At 34.4% G+C, this 12,676-nt stretch overlaps 1 long non-coding RNA gene and 1 pseudogene across 1 annotated transcript; both read left to right on the top strand.

Annotated features, from left to right (window-relative positions):
* Positions 1-3,283: 3,283 nt before the first annotated feature.
* Positions 3,284-4,429, top strand: LOC149027340 (serine/threonine-protein kinase PCRK1 pseudogene; annotated as a pseudogene).
* A 712-nt stretch (positions 4,430-5,141) lies between these two features.
* On the top strand, positions 5,142-7,734 carry LOC149027341 (uncharacterized). Its single transcript, XR_016171844.1, has 3 exons — positions 5,142-5,280; positions 6,958-7,122; positions 7,217-7,734. It is a non-coding gene; the product is annotated as an uncharacterized LOC149027341 (long non-coding RNA).
* Positions 7,735-12,676: the final 4,942 nt, after the last annotated feature.

Genomic DNA, 12,676 nt, shown 5'->3' on the forward strand with positions numbered 1-12,676 from the left:
AGAAGAATCCTTAGTCTATTAGTAGAGAAATAGCCAATAATGACTTTAAAGAGAGATTGTTCTATGTAAGTAACCATGGCTTCTTTTTTTAGATTAATTACTGTTTGCCTTATGTATTATAGTTTAATTATATTCTATGATGTAATGGAGGTATTTATTTAAGGAATAAAAAACGTAACGTCTACTTTCTGCTGTATTAGAGTTATTTTTTATTTTTTTTTTCCCCAACATATTAGAGACTAGAGTTATTACTTAAGTGTTATAAATTATAATTGATATTTTACTATAAATTAAATATCATTGCTAAGCATTTTCGATTTTACCCCATAAAAATATAACGTGGATTATTATTATTTTTTTTGGGTAGATGACGATTAGTCAATGCCACGTATTTGTCCGCAAGCTAATGAAATTCTAGCTTCTTTTGGAATATAGAAACCCTAATTACATCAGGAGTGGGAGAAGCCACGTACGTACATTGCACCCTCTTTTATATTTATATTTAGAAGCAAAATTGTTGGATCAGAGACAGTAACTTGACAGAATCCTCTATTTAGAAGCAAGGCTTGGGTCAGGTCAGGCGGGAGGAAGCGTTCGAGAAGATAGCTGTGGTACCTTAATCAAGACGATGAGCTCCAGGTACTGCTTCTTCTTCTTCCTAGCTATTCTTCGTTTTTCTTCATTTTCTCCTCTTTTAGGGTTTATTTTAATCACCTTCTAGTTGCAAATATTCTGTCAATTAATTGATGTCTTGATGTGTATACTTGCAAAATAAACAATTAGGATGGTTTCGCTTCATGGTAGAAGGCGGTTAGATGATAATCATCGTAGAAGAGATCTGCGATTGAAGTATACTCCTGAAAGTCATAGTAGAAAGCGGGTAAAGAACTGTACTGATGAAAATCGTCATGGTGTGCGGAGGAGGAGGAAAAGTATTCATGCGCTTGCAGCACAACTTATTCCAGAGGATATTATGATTCTGGTCGTGAACAAGTTAGACGTGGTGGATTTTAATCGTTTCAGTGCAGTCTGTAAGGCCTGGCATTCCATTGCCAATGAATTTCGAAGCAGTCGTCAGTTTCTCCGTAATCCTATTATTCATTATTACCCATGGCTGATGTTTTCGCTGAAACCATCGGAGTGGAAGCCTGAAGCCAGAGCAGCTAACGGATTGGTAAACCCAGGGTCAATTCATCAGCATGATCTTTGGTTTTTCAGCCTCTCCCATGGACAAATTTTCAGTTTTTCCATGCCTGATGCATATGGGAGTCGGTGTTGTGGGTCTGATTCGGGATGGCTGATAATGGTTAGTAATAATATTAACAGATGCAATTTTCTATGGAATCCATTGACTAGTCTTCGAATTGAACTTCCACCTCAAGCGACTCTTCCTTCTTATCTCTGTGAGGATATTATCCTTCGTCGTGCGGCCGAGAAGAGCCCAACCTTCATTCGCAAAGCTATGTTGTTGCCGACTACTTCAGAGGCTGCTGCTGATCTTGCTAACTATAACAACTATTCTAATAATTATTTGGCTGATCATGATGATCTTTTGGTGGTAGCGATTTATGGTGAGCAGAGTAGATCAGCCTTTTGTAAACCAAGAGATGGGGGGGCATGGACCGCTATTGGGAATGGGAGGAATTATTTCGAGGATTTTATTTTCTATCGTGGGAAATTATATGCCATTACCTTAGAGTGTGATCTTACATTAGTTGTCAGTTGGCTTCTAATCCAACAGTTACAAGCTGCAACATTCAACCTCCAGAAGAAGAGAAAGAAGTTGGAAAGAATCGTCTGTTGAAGGGTGTCTATTTGGTGGAGTGTCTCGGAGAGCTCTTAATGGTTATTAAAATAGGCGAGCTCTATTATCCTAATGTGGAAGATCCAATAGTTAAAAAGTTCCACATATTTAAGTTGGATCAGCAAAATCGTTGTTGGATTAAGGTAGAGGATTTGGGTCATCAAATATTATTTGTTGGTACAAGTACTGGTTTCTCTCTTTCAACACTCAATTTCCCTCTGTTTAAGGGAAATTGCGTATATTTTGGTGATGAATATTCTTCATCAATATTTAACTGGAAGGCTTGCCATGACTTGGGTGTCTACAACTTGAAGACTAATACTGTGGAACGATTTTTTGGAAACTGTCATCGTTCAGTGTTGTCATCGCTCATTTGGTTCAAACCAATTTCTTGGCAGTGAGGGAATTAAAACGCGCGCGTTTGGGATGCTTGTTTTGATGACATGGGGTTTGGGATTTATATCTCAAAACTTGTCTTATGATTAATATATATTACAAACTGTAGCTTAATTTTTTTTTCTCTGCTATTTTTACACTTCATGCATGATGAGATGTATATAAATTTAATGAATCATACTAATGAATGAAGATCAGATTCTTATGGGATACCATGGATTAATAGATTTTTCTTTAATAAGACTAGAAAACACTATTAACATGTCCAAATGCATGTATCACCACGTAAGAAATAAAAAAGAGTAAAAGAGGATGAGATCAATCAAGAAAATAGCTTTTAAAAAAAATTTAACAACAACAAAAAACAAAAAAAAAAAAAAAAAAAAAGGCCCTAGTATGCAAAAATGGATGGGTGTTTGCGAATGTATTATTACAAAAGTATGTTGAAGTATGTTGCTTAGTTCTATTCCTGAATGTTTGATCAATCTCATGCATATTTCATCATTGAAGGAATGTTTGACCCTCTTGTCTCTGAAAAATAAGGATCTAGAATTTGGATGCGAATCTGAGGTTCTATCTCGTCCCTTAAATCCAAGGTGCCCTAGCCTATCAACTCAAATCTTTGACCGTTGGTCAATTTTTCAGTGCTAGTTAGAATTTCGTTTGAGAGAGAATTCTTCCACATTCAGATTAGCGAGTGGGAGATGTATATTAATATTATATGAATTACAATTCAAATATCAAATATTTGAATTTGAACTACAATTTGTTGATACTTTAATTATAACTCAAAACTCTTATTGATCAGTTGGAGATAAGATCAATTGAGGATAGAGCTAATTATGGTGGATTTGAATTTGTATTTGAATTCAGAGGCTTATTCTTACTATGAAGTATACATGAATAGAGCTAGTTACGATGGGTTGCAGTTAAGCGAATTCTTCGTTATCTAAAAAGACCCCATCCCATGGAATTCTATTTCGCCCAACAATTAATCTTTCTCTCACTGCCTTTAGTGATGCAGACTGGGCCGGTTCAACCATTAATCGACGATCTACAAGTGGTTATTACTATGAAGTATACATGGACAGGTGTTTTGATCTCTTGGAACCCAAAGCCGAGGAGATTTCTCTATTGGAAGACGAGGATGGGCAACTTCAGCTCAGGGGACTTTCTAGGATCCCTGTAAGTTCCATGTATGTATGAGTTCCATCAGATTTTCGCCTCTGGAATCCAGAGGCGCAGAGTTGCGCACACAAATCTCAATGATGTCTCAAGTCGAAGCCATGGAGTGCTTGTGATTACAATGCAAGGCTCAGAGACTTCGGATTAGCCAGGCTAGGTCCAACTGAAGGACTTGGCCATGTTTCAACATCGGTTAGTTATATTGGCTTTTATGTATGTAAGAACTAAGAATAGCGAGAAGTGCCTGCAAAAACCCATAGATGTACTCTCTTTCTCTCATGTGCATAAACAAGAGAGTGAGGAGACGACAGGGCTGTCAAAGAGATTTGAGAGAACCTTGCAGCCTTCTCTCCCTTTGGGTACTTTGTTCAAAGTCATCTGTTTAACAGTTGTATAAAACTATTTTATTTGAACACAGGTTGTGGGAACAGTGGGCAATGCTGCTCCAGAATACATTCAAACTGGGAGATTGACTGCCAAAAGTGATGTTTGGAGCTTTGGGGTGGTCCTCTATGAACTCATTACTGGAAGACGATCAGTGGACAGAGACCTTCCTAGGAGCGAACAGAAGCTTTTGGAATGGGTGAAACCATATGTATCAGACTCCAAGAAATTCCACCTTATACTGGATCCACGACTAGAAGAAGGCCGTTCTTGCATAAAATCTGCTCAAAAACTTGCTTCCCTTGCTAACTAATGTCTAATGAAGCAAAACCCAAATCTCGCCCCAAGATGAATGAAGTAGTTGAGATGCTGGGACAGATCATTGCTGAGGCATCACCAGCACCAGATGGTGCGTTATTCTCACAATCTATGAAAGAAACTGAACCTGGGAAGGAAGAAAATGATGCAGAGAATGGATCTACGAAGCAAGGGTGCAGTTATCTAAAGAGGGTATTTGATTTTAGGGAAATTGTCAGCTTTAAGAATAGATCAAGTGGGAGGCTGGATTGGAGAAATTGGACTCCTGGCATGGGCACTCTAGAGACATCACTTGAAATCATCCATTGTATTATGGGTCTCATAGTGATTATTACTTATTAGGTGATTAAGACTATAGATTTTTACAATCATAGAGACCAATGAGAACACGTATGGTATAGAATTTTAAAATTATGTGATTTGTTGTTTTTAGGATTCGTTTTATAAAAATAGTCACTCAATATTTCACTTAACGAAACAAACTAAAATTGAAATTGAATTTACAAAAATAACAAAAATAATGATTTTTCATCTCTTTACACATTTTTATCCTAAATTGATTATATTGACATAAAGGTAAAAATTTCCAAAAGATACAAAAAATAGCAATTTTTTACTCTTGGATAAAATAATGATTTCTCTCTTCAATGTGGTTAGTTATAAGGTAAAAAATGTCTAATGGGATGAAAAATCACTGTATTAGTTAGTTTACAGCTAATTTTATTAATTGAAACATTAAGCAATTATTTTTTTATAAAGAAAAACCTAAAATTTATTAAGCAATTTTACTTTTCAAATAAAATACGAAACTTTCTATTTCCAGACAAGTGGGTGATCATTCTTTCCTTCCCGCAAACACCCTGCGGCTTCAGAGACCTGTATTCGGAGATCGTGAAAGGCGTAAGGGATAAAGTAGTAAATTTGCATGAAAAGTCTAGTTCAAATGACATATTTGCCTCCTTTCGCTATAACATGTATTTAAAAGAAGATTCTTAAAATTTCGATCGAAAATTGAACACTTAACCGGGGAGTTGGGCCTTGGGACTAGGGTAGTAGGGTTTATAAAATTCCAAAGCTCCGAGCGCGCGAAAAGTATTGTCACCATCAACACTGGTTCAGTTCCATCCGAGGTTTTCGCGGAAATTTCGATCCTCTCGATTCCTTGTTCCCAATTTTCTGCCCTCGCTCTCCAGGTAACCGCGCCATCCTGAAGATTTCTTTCAGCACTTTCCTTCGTTCTTCTTCGTTTATTTTGTTTCCTTTTTGTTCTCTTGCTAGGGCACAGTTAGAGAGCTATCTCTATAGTTTCGTTTCTCAAATCTAATTAGGTTTGTATTGTGTTTCTTTATTCTTGTTCAGTTTACTAGATTGAGTTGGCGACTGTTGCTGTTGTTTTCTAGTAATTTGTTGGCTCTGTAGAGTTTTGTTTGATATTATTTGATGACATAGTTTTACTTTCTCTTTTAGGGTTAATAGAACCTCCTTTGTTCTGGTGTGGTAATTGTAGGAAATTATTTCCTCAGTGCCTTCGAAGTTCGAACTGTCGTAGGGCTTATCTCCTCTCCTTCTCCCTCTCTCTCCTACCCCCGTGCGAGGACTGAGAACCCTTTTACGATAAGAGTGTTTCAAGGCTTGAGAATCCTTCCCACTGAGCTGAGCAACATCACCTAGAATATGTCCTTGGATTTTAGCTCGTACAGCCACAAAATATATATCTTTCTGGTAAGGCACCTGGCAACTGATACCTATTGTGATTTGATGTCTTGGTGGTTGAGATATCCTTGAAGGCCCTATTAGATTGCCTCAAGTGTGTGCTTATAACCATTCTCTAATTGTTTGGTTTCTATTTCCTATGTGCACTTCTGCACTGCATCGTATGTACTTCTATTGTAGCTTCCCTTTGCAGTGATGTGGAGTTGGTGTCATGTGCTACCTTTTTCTTGTTATTGTAAATGAATGGACCCAGATAAGAACTATGATAGTTTTACAAGTTTCACAACCCTGAGTTCCAGTTGCATTTGATAATCAATGTTAGTTGGGAGGCACAGAAATTTGCTTTCATATAGTCAGAAGTTTTCTTCCGTGTGAAATTTTCTGTTTTCTTCATTCCCTCTTTGCATTTATGTTAAAAATAGTGGAAAGTTCTGTTTAAAACAAGTCTTACTTTTCCACCTTTTTACATTTAAAAACAAAAGGGAAACCATACCTGAAAAACGCTGCTGCTTTTGTTTTGCTTCTTATCCACCTCTCTATTCTGCTTGTTCTGCCGTTCTGTCGTTCTCTTTCCTTGATATGTTTGGCTAGACATTGAAAACAACCGTGTGCAACTTTTGTGCCATGCTTCCCTGTTAGGTGTTGTGTGTGTTCTGATATTGCTTCTCCCTGGTGAAGAAAATAAATTTTTTTCATTCATCATCATTATTAACTGGGAATTTCGTATCTCAGTAATCTGGACTCGAGCAGGATAATGCATGGTGTGAGTAGATATGGTTCTACTGGTATCAATATGCTTGTTGCTGTTCATTTGTGCACTGAGACTGCTGTGACGCAACAAACATAGTTGTCACAGCATCTAAGTGACCCAAGGTCACTGACATGGACCTTGATCCATTGCAACACTAATAAGGTGTTTTTATTTATTTTTTTGTTGGTAAGAACACTAATAAGGTGATGGAGGCACCTAGAAACCTACGTGACAGATAGATAACCATGTTGCTTTTTCACTAAAGTAAAGTCAGCCCTTTAAGCTTGTGCAGTGTTCACTGTTTGTCTTAAATTCAGTTATTATTTTTCCTACTTTTAGATATTGTCATGTTATATAGTCTTCAGTCCCATATTTGAAAATTAATTATGAAGGATTTCCATTACAGCTTCACCATGCGGAGGTATAGTCCACCATATTATAGTCCTCCAAGGAGGGGATATGGGGGTCGAGGAAGGAGTCCCCCACCAAGGGGATATGGTGGGTATGGCGGGCGCAAAGAGCGTCAAATTCATGGAAGTCTTTTGGTTCGAAATGTTCCGCACAGTTCCAGGTTGGCTTTAGATTCATATAATTTTCATATACTACTATTTTTAGTTGGATGTAGTCTTATCATGTATTTTTTGGTAATCTGGTGTTTTCTGCAGACCAGAAGACCTCCGAGTTCCATTTGAAAGATTTGGGCCAGTGAGGGATGTGTATGTGCCAGAAGCTTATTACACAGGGTGAGGCTTCTTTCAGGATCCAGCTTATTTTCATTTTTCGTATGCTAGTTATTAGAGTCCAAAATCTGCAATTGTTGAAGTTGATTCAACTGTAGCAGGAGACACTGTTAGCTCTTCTTCATGTGTGAATTATATAATTTCCTTTCATACCAGAACAATCTTCAATTGAACATTTTAAAACCCTGAGAAGACCCATAATGTAGGCTCTTTTTGGTATCAATTCTCATTCTCAGTTATGCCTATTTAAAAGAAATAAGTACAATAATTCATTATTGGTGAAGAATAAAAAATGATTTGGTGAATTTTGTCAAAAATAAATTGTGAAATGGAAAATAAGTTTGGTATGTCAAAATAAAAAATTGTTAGAAAATAATAGTGACCAAGTGAAAAAAAAACAGAATAGAGAAAAAAATTTGAGTTTTTATAAAAGAATTTGACTATTTTACCCCCATCTTAACTAATAAATTTTAAGCATACCTTTGTATAAATGATGAGAATGAAATTCTCACCATAATTCATAATAGACAAGGTTTTTCTTTTCTTTTATATAAAAACAAAATTGATAATAGATTATAGATGCCAAACAATTTAAAATAATAAAAAATTTTCATAATTTATAATAATAATTGATACCAAAAAGGGCCTTAGGCAATGCAATTATGCAAATCAGTAAGCCTGCAACAGGGCTTGGGCAAGTTTTAACTTCAACTAACATAACCCCTGACGAAAACAGTACTAAGTAATTCACCATGAAAAACATAAACCAACATACTTAGAGAAGAAACAGAATTCCCAGAAACAGATTTTTTAGCAAAATTATGCATTGTGATGGATGGAAGATACAAAAAGGAAAGTATAAAAAAGTGACAATAGACAGTTTGATTGATGAAATCTGGCAGTAGTCACTGCTATACTTTGACACTGCAGATGTTAGATCATAACAAGTAACAGAAGTGATGGACAATGAAAACAAGCTGGACATCAAAAGGCATCCTCCTCTGTAATACACATCCCTATCGGGCCCAAATCTATCTAACCAAAAAGACGAAGCCAGCATGCGACAGATTTCGTAAATCCTAGATTTCTTCCAGCGTTCGTTCGTTCGTTCGTTCATACCCTCCTGCCGAAAAAACAAAAACCATTTGTTATATTTAATAACACTATTAGAAGGGAGAATTAGAAGTAAAGAAATGAAAAGTGTAAGAAACCTTCAACATATATTATTTCTTGTCCTCTTTATCGTGAATTCTTGATTTCTTGGTAGCCTGATGAACAGGGCCATTCTGTAGCGTTCTTTTACGCCCTGCCAGAAAACAAAATCAAATTATTATATGGAACGACACTTGTAAAAGAGGAAACGAGAAGAAGAATTCGTAAAAGAAAGAAAGAAATGAAAAGAGCTTCTTGAAGGTTAACCTTCTACTACGACCTCCTCAATGACCTCGAGGTCCTTAACGACATTCTCGACAACATCTACTTCGTCATCAGCGACATCCTCAACAGCGGGGAAGGTTGGCTCATCACCAGCGTGTGCTATACTTCTGAGGAAATCGTGGGCCCTCGTCGTTCTTATTGACCAATCTTGCATTTCAGCTGCACAGCCTGTGGCGAGGTTAAGCATGTGTTTCTGCAGCTCGTCTTTACTGCAATATGGTTTCCCACAGAGGCGACAACCAAACAAATTTTCTTTCTTGGAGGATGATAACAAGTTGGATAAGAAAAGGTTCCCCGCCATTGATGCCGAGTTTAATTCTTGAAAAAGTAAAATGTCAGTAGTCAAAGAACGTTCCCCTAATTCTTGAATGAATGTCCCGTATAGCCACTGAGGAATCCTCTAATTTTTCTTTTCAGTAAGTTCAAATCGAATGCTTTCTAATTAATTAACCAAGTAGTAAATATTCCTCCAATAATATACATACCGTGACAAATCAAAGTTAAAAGCATAACAATAGTTGACCCACATAACAGAAAATCGAATATATAACAACGGTATGGTAAGATGAGAGAATTCTAAGCTTAGGAGGAGATATGCTTCCTTGGAGGTAAGTAGCCCTCAAGTATGCTGCTCTAACACCAAAATTTATTTTGTTTTTGTAATGAAATAATAGAATTATGAATGAAGGTAAAAAGAGTATAGGTAGAAAAGTGCATGAGAATTAAGAAATGCCTATTAAATCCAAAAACTAAAAAGGTGTATGAAATTGCACATTCGCCTCTAATCTAAAAGATTCTCATCTTCGGGGACAGTGGGACACAAATATTATCCATGGCACACAAATAAAATTATCAATAAAATAAAAAGGGATAATTATTGTTGCCCCATGTAGTTTAACTTTATTACTAATATGACCCTGTACTTTGCAAAATTACTGCTGCCCCCTTCCTTATAACAGTGTTAAGTAGCGTTAATACGTAATGTTTACTTTGACCCTCACTAAAATTAAGAAATCAAAAGACAAAAGACGATGGTACGCCATTTATAAAAACCAGATTAAATGTTAATTTTATCTTAAACTTCATTTATTTTGAATTAAAGAAATGGGCAAAATCTAAATCCAATTATTTTGAATTAAAGAAATGAGCAAAATCCAAATCCGATTTGGTTTCCCACCTTTACTAAACTTCATTTATTTTGAAAATATTTTAGGTGATATTCAATTGCCATTGCCATTCTCTTTGGTTTTTATTTGAGTTTTATTCAATCATTCTTTCTTTATTTTGTGATTTTTTTTTTTTAAGAATAAAACGGATTATGGTCACTTTTTTCTCCATAGTTAATTAAGGGTACTACTATAACTTGACAAAAGGGTAAATAAGTATAAGGGTATTTTGGGATTTTTGAAAAAATATAAAATGCCACATCATCCGTAAACTATCAAAACTTAACAGTAGGGGGCATTAGTAATTATACACAAAGTTAAAGGTTAGGTTAGTAATTTTGAAAAGTACAAGGGATACAGTAGCAATAAAATCAAAGTACAGGGGGCAATAGTAATTATCCTAAATAAAAATAATTAAAGAGTCTATAAATGTTAGGAATTGAGTTTCTTTACCTCCACATTTGCCTTGTCATAGAGGTCTAATTTCAATTCAAAAAGATTTTTGTTTGCACCAATAATAGCAGGGAAAGTGAAAATTTCCTCTTGTTCAAGGTTGATTTTAACATTGGTTGACTTTGTTAAACTATGAGATAAACCTTAATCCAGCATTTGTGCCTACTTCAACTCAAAGGGGAGTCACCTAAGTTAATATTCTATTTGGTATATACATGCACCAGTATGCACAGTAGACATATTTTCCCACTTTCAAATAGAAAAATCTTGTAAGGATTGGAAAAGTAAATGATAAGAAATGAGAAATACTTTAAATCACACAAATCCAACACACCATCTCTAAAGAATTGCAAAGAGATGGTCAATATTAATAATGTCAAGACCTAAACTAAATCCAAACTCAAGATTGAAATAAAGGTGGAAACCAAATTTATCATATGTATATGTTCATTTTGATAGAGAAGATTTACGTGATTTGAAGGAATAAGAATAGCCTAATTTGAGTCATAGACTCATAAAGTCGTTATTTTAAAGTAGGAATGCTTTATTTATTTATTTTTCTTCAAAAAGTGTAAGTGTACTTACCAGATTTATATGCTATTATTACTACTATTATTATTAGTAATTAAGAAGCAATCACATTCACGATTTTCTGGTTGGGAATGGTGATTCTTGTATTCCATATATTCCAACATTAAAATGAAATAAAGTGAAGTAAAATTATATTCTACTAATAATAAAAATAGTATGAAGAGAGGAAGTGTTTTGCTCAAAGATAGAAAAAAAATGGAAATACAAATCGTGGAAGGAGGGCACGAATTTATTTATTTATTTATATTTATTTAAAGGTTATAAAAAATTTGTTATTATTAGAAACTAAAATGTCAAAAATAATCAATATAAAATAAGTAAAGGCATAGTATACAATACAAAACTAAAGTTATTTTAAAAAAAAAAAAAAAAACCCCAACTAAAAAGAAAATTCTAAACCAACGGGGAGTAGTTGGTCCAAGTGGTAAGCAGCTTGGTTCGCTTAAGCAAGTTGTGGATGCAAAAAAACCCCGCTAGAAGACTCACCCACCACAGCCAGGTGTGCGACCCGGGTTGAACACCGGATTAGTCAGGGCAAAGCCTTGGAACTGGGGTTGGCAACCAAATAAAAAAATTTAAAAAATTCTAAAATTGATTTGAATGGAAGTAATAAAAAAATAAAATATAAAAAGAAAAGAAAGAAAAAATACCACAATTATTAACAAAATATCGAAAACAATTGTAAGAAGGGAAAATCACTTGAAAATGTGATTTGATAGAAAAATCCCAAAATAGATTCTACCATTAATATGAATGATTGTGGGCAAGAATACATTTTCTTATTTGATATTTTATTTTACAAATTAAGAAAAATATAAAGGGTACCCAAAATTTTTGTGGAAATAATAAAAATTATTAGAAAACTAATACACAAAATATGGTATTTGATATAATAAAAATAAAAAAGGCAAAGAAACAAACAAAGGATAGAGTAATGTTTCCATTCGAAAGAAGCTGTAAAAGTGAAATTTTTGGCGAGTGACTAAGGGCCTGTTTTGGTTACAAGAATCGATGATCTCAAATATCTAGAGATTTCAAATCTATGGAGTCATAATTTATAAAATTAAGTGTTTGGTTGTGGAATGAAATATGTGGATTCATCATAAAAAACTATTTTGATCGACGTTGATTTTTGTGAATGTGCAAATGTATAGCTTTTTTGAAATCTCTGGATTTCACCCCTTACCCATAAGTCTACAGATTCACAGATTCACGTTTTTAGTTTAAAAAGGTGAATCTATAGAATTCATGAATCTAGAGATTTTTACAACCAAACTGGTATAATTCTCAGATTCATGAATCCAAAGATTTGAAATCTTTAGATTCATGTAACCAAACAGGCCCTAAGATCCTTTTACCATATAAAAAATAAATATCTTGGAATTTTTGCCGAGTGTTTTGATTTGATTTTACATATTTAAATAAGAAGAAACATATAAAGGGTACTAAGAAAAAATTAATAAAAAATTACATGACAAAACAATTAATATAAAAATAAGATATTTTAACAAAATTAAAGGTATAATAGTCAAAGATTTGTGGCAAAAGAATAGTAAATGCTTTTATATAATAGTATGATTTAAATTGTTTCCATAAATGTTTTACATATATACTCTTCCCTAACCACAATTGGCACAGACCTTTTGAGACTTAAATTATTGGGATATAATTGATAAGATTGTTCATTTATCTTAAAGATTTTGTTACAAATATGGATTTATAATATATCCCTTAATTT

This window comes from Hakea prostrata, chromosome 1 (genome assembly GCF_041222555.1).
Source record: "Hakea prostrata isolate BN-2017 chromosome 1, UWA_Hpros_2, whole genome shotgun sequence".
NCBI classification, from domain to species: Eukaryota; Viridiplantae; Streptophyta; class Magnoliopsida; order Proteales; family Proteaceae; genus Hakea; species Hakea prostrata.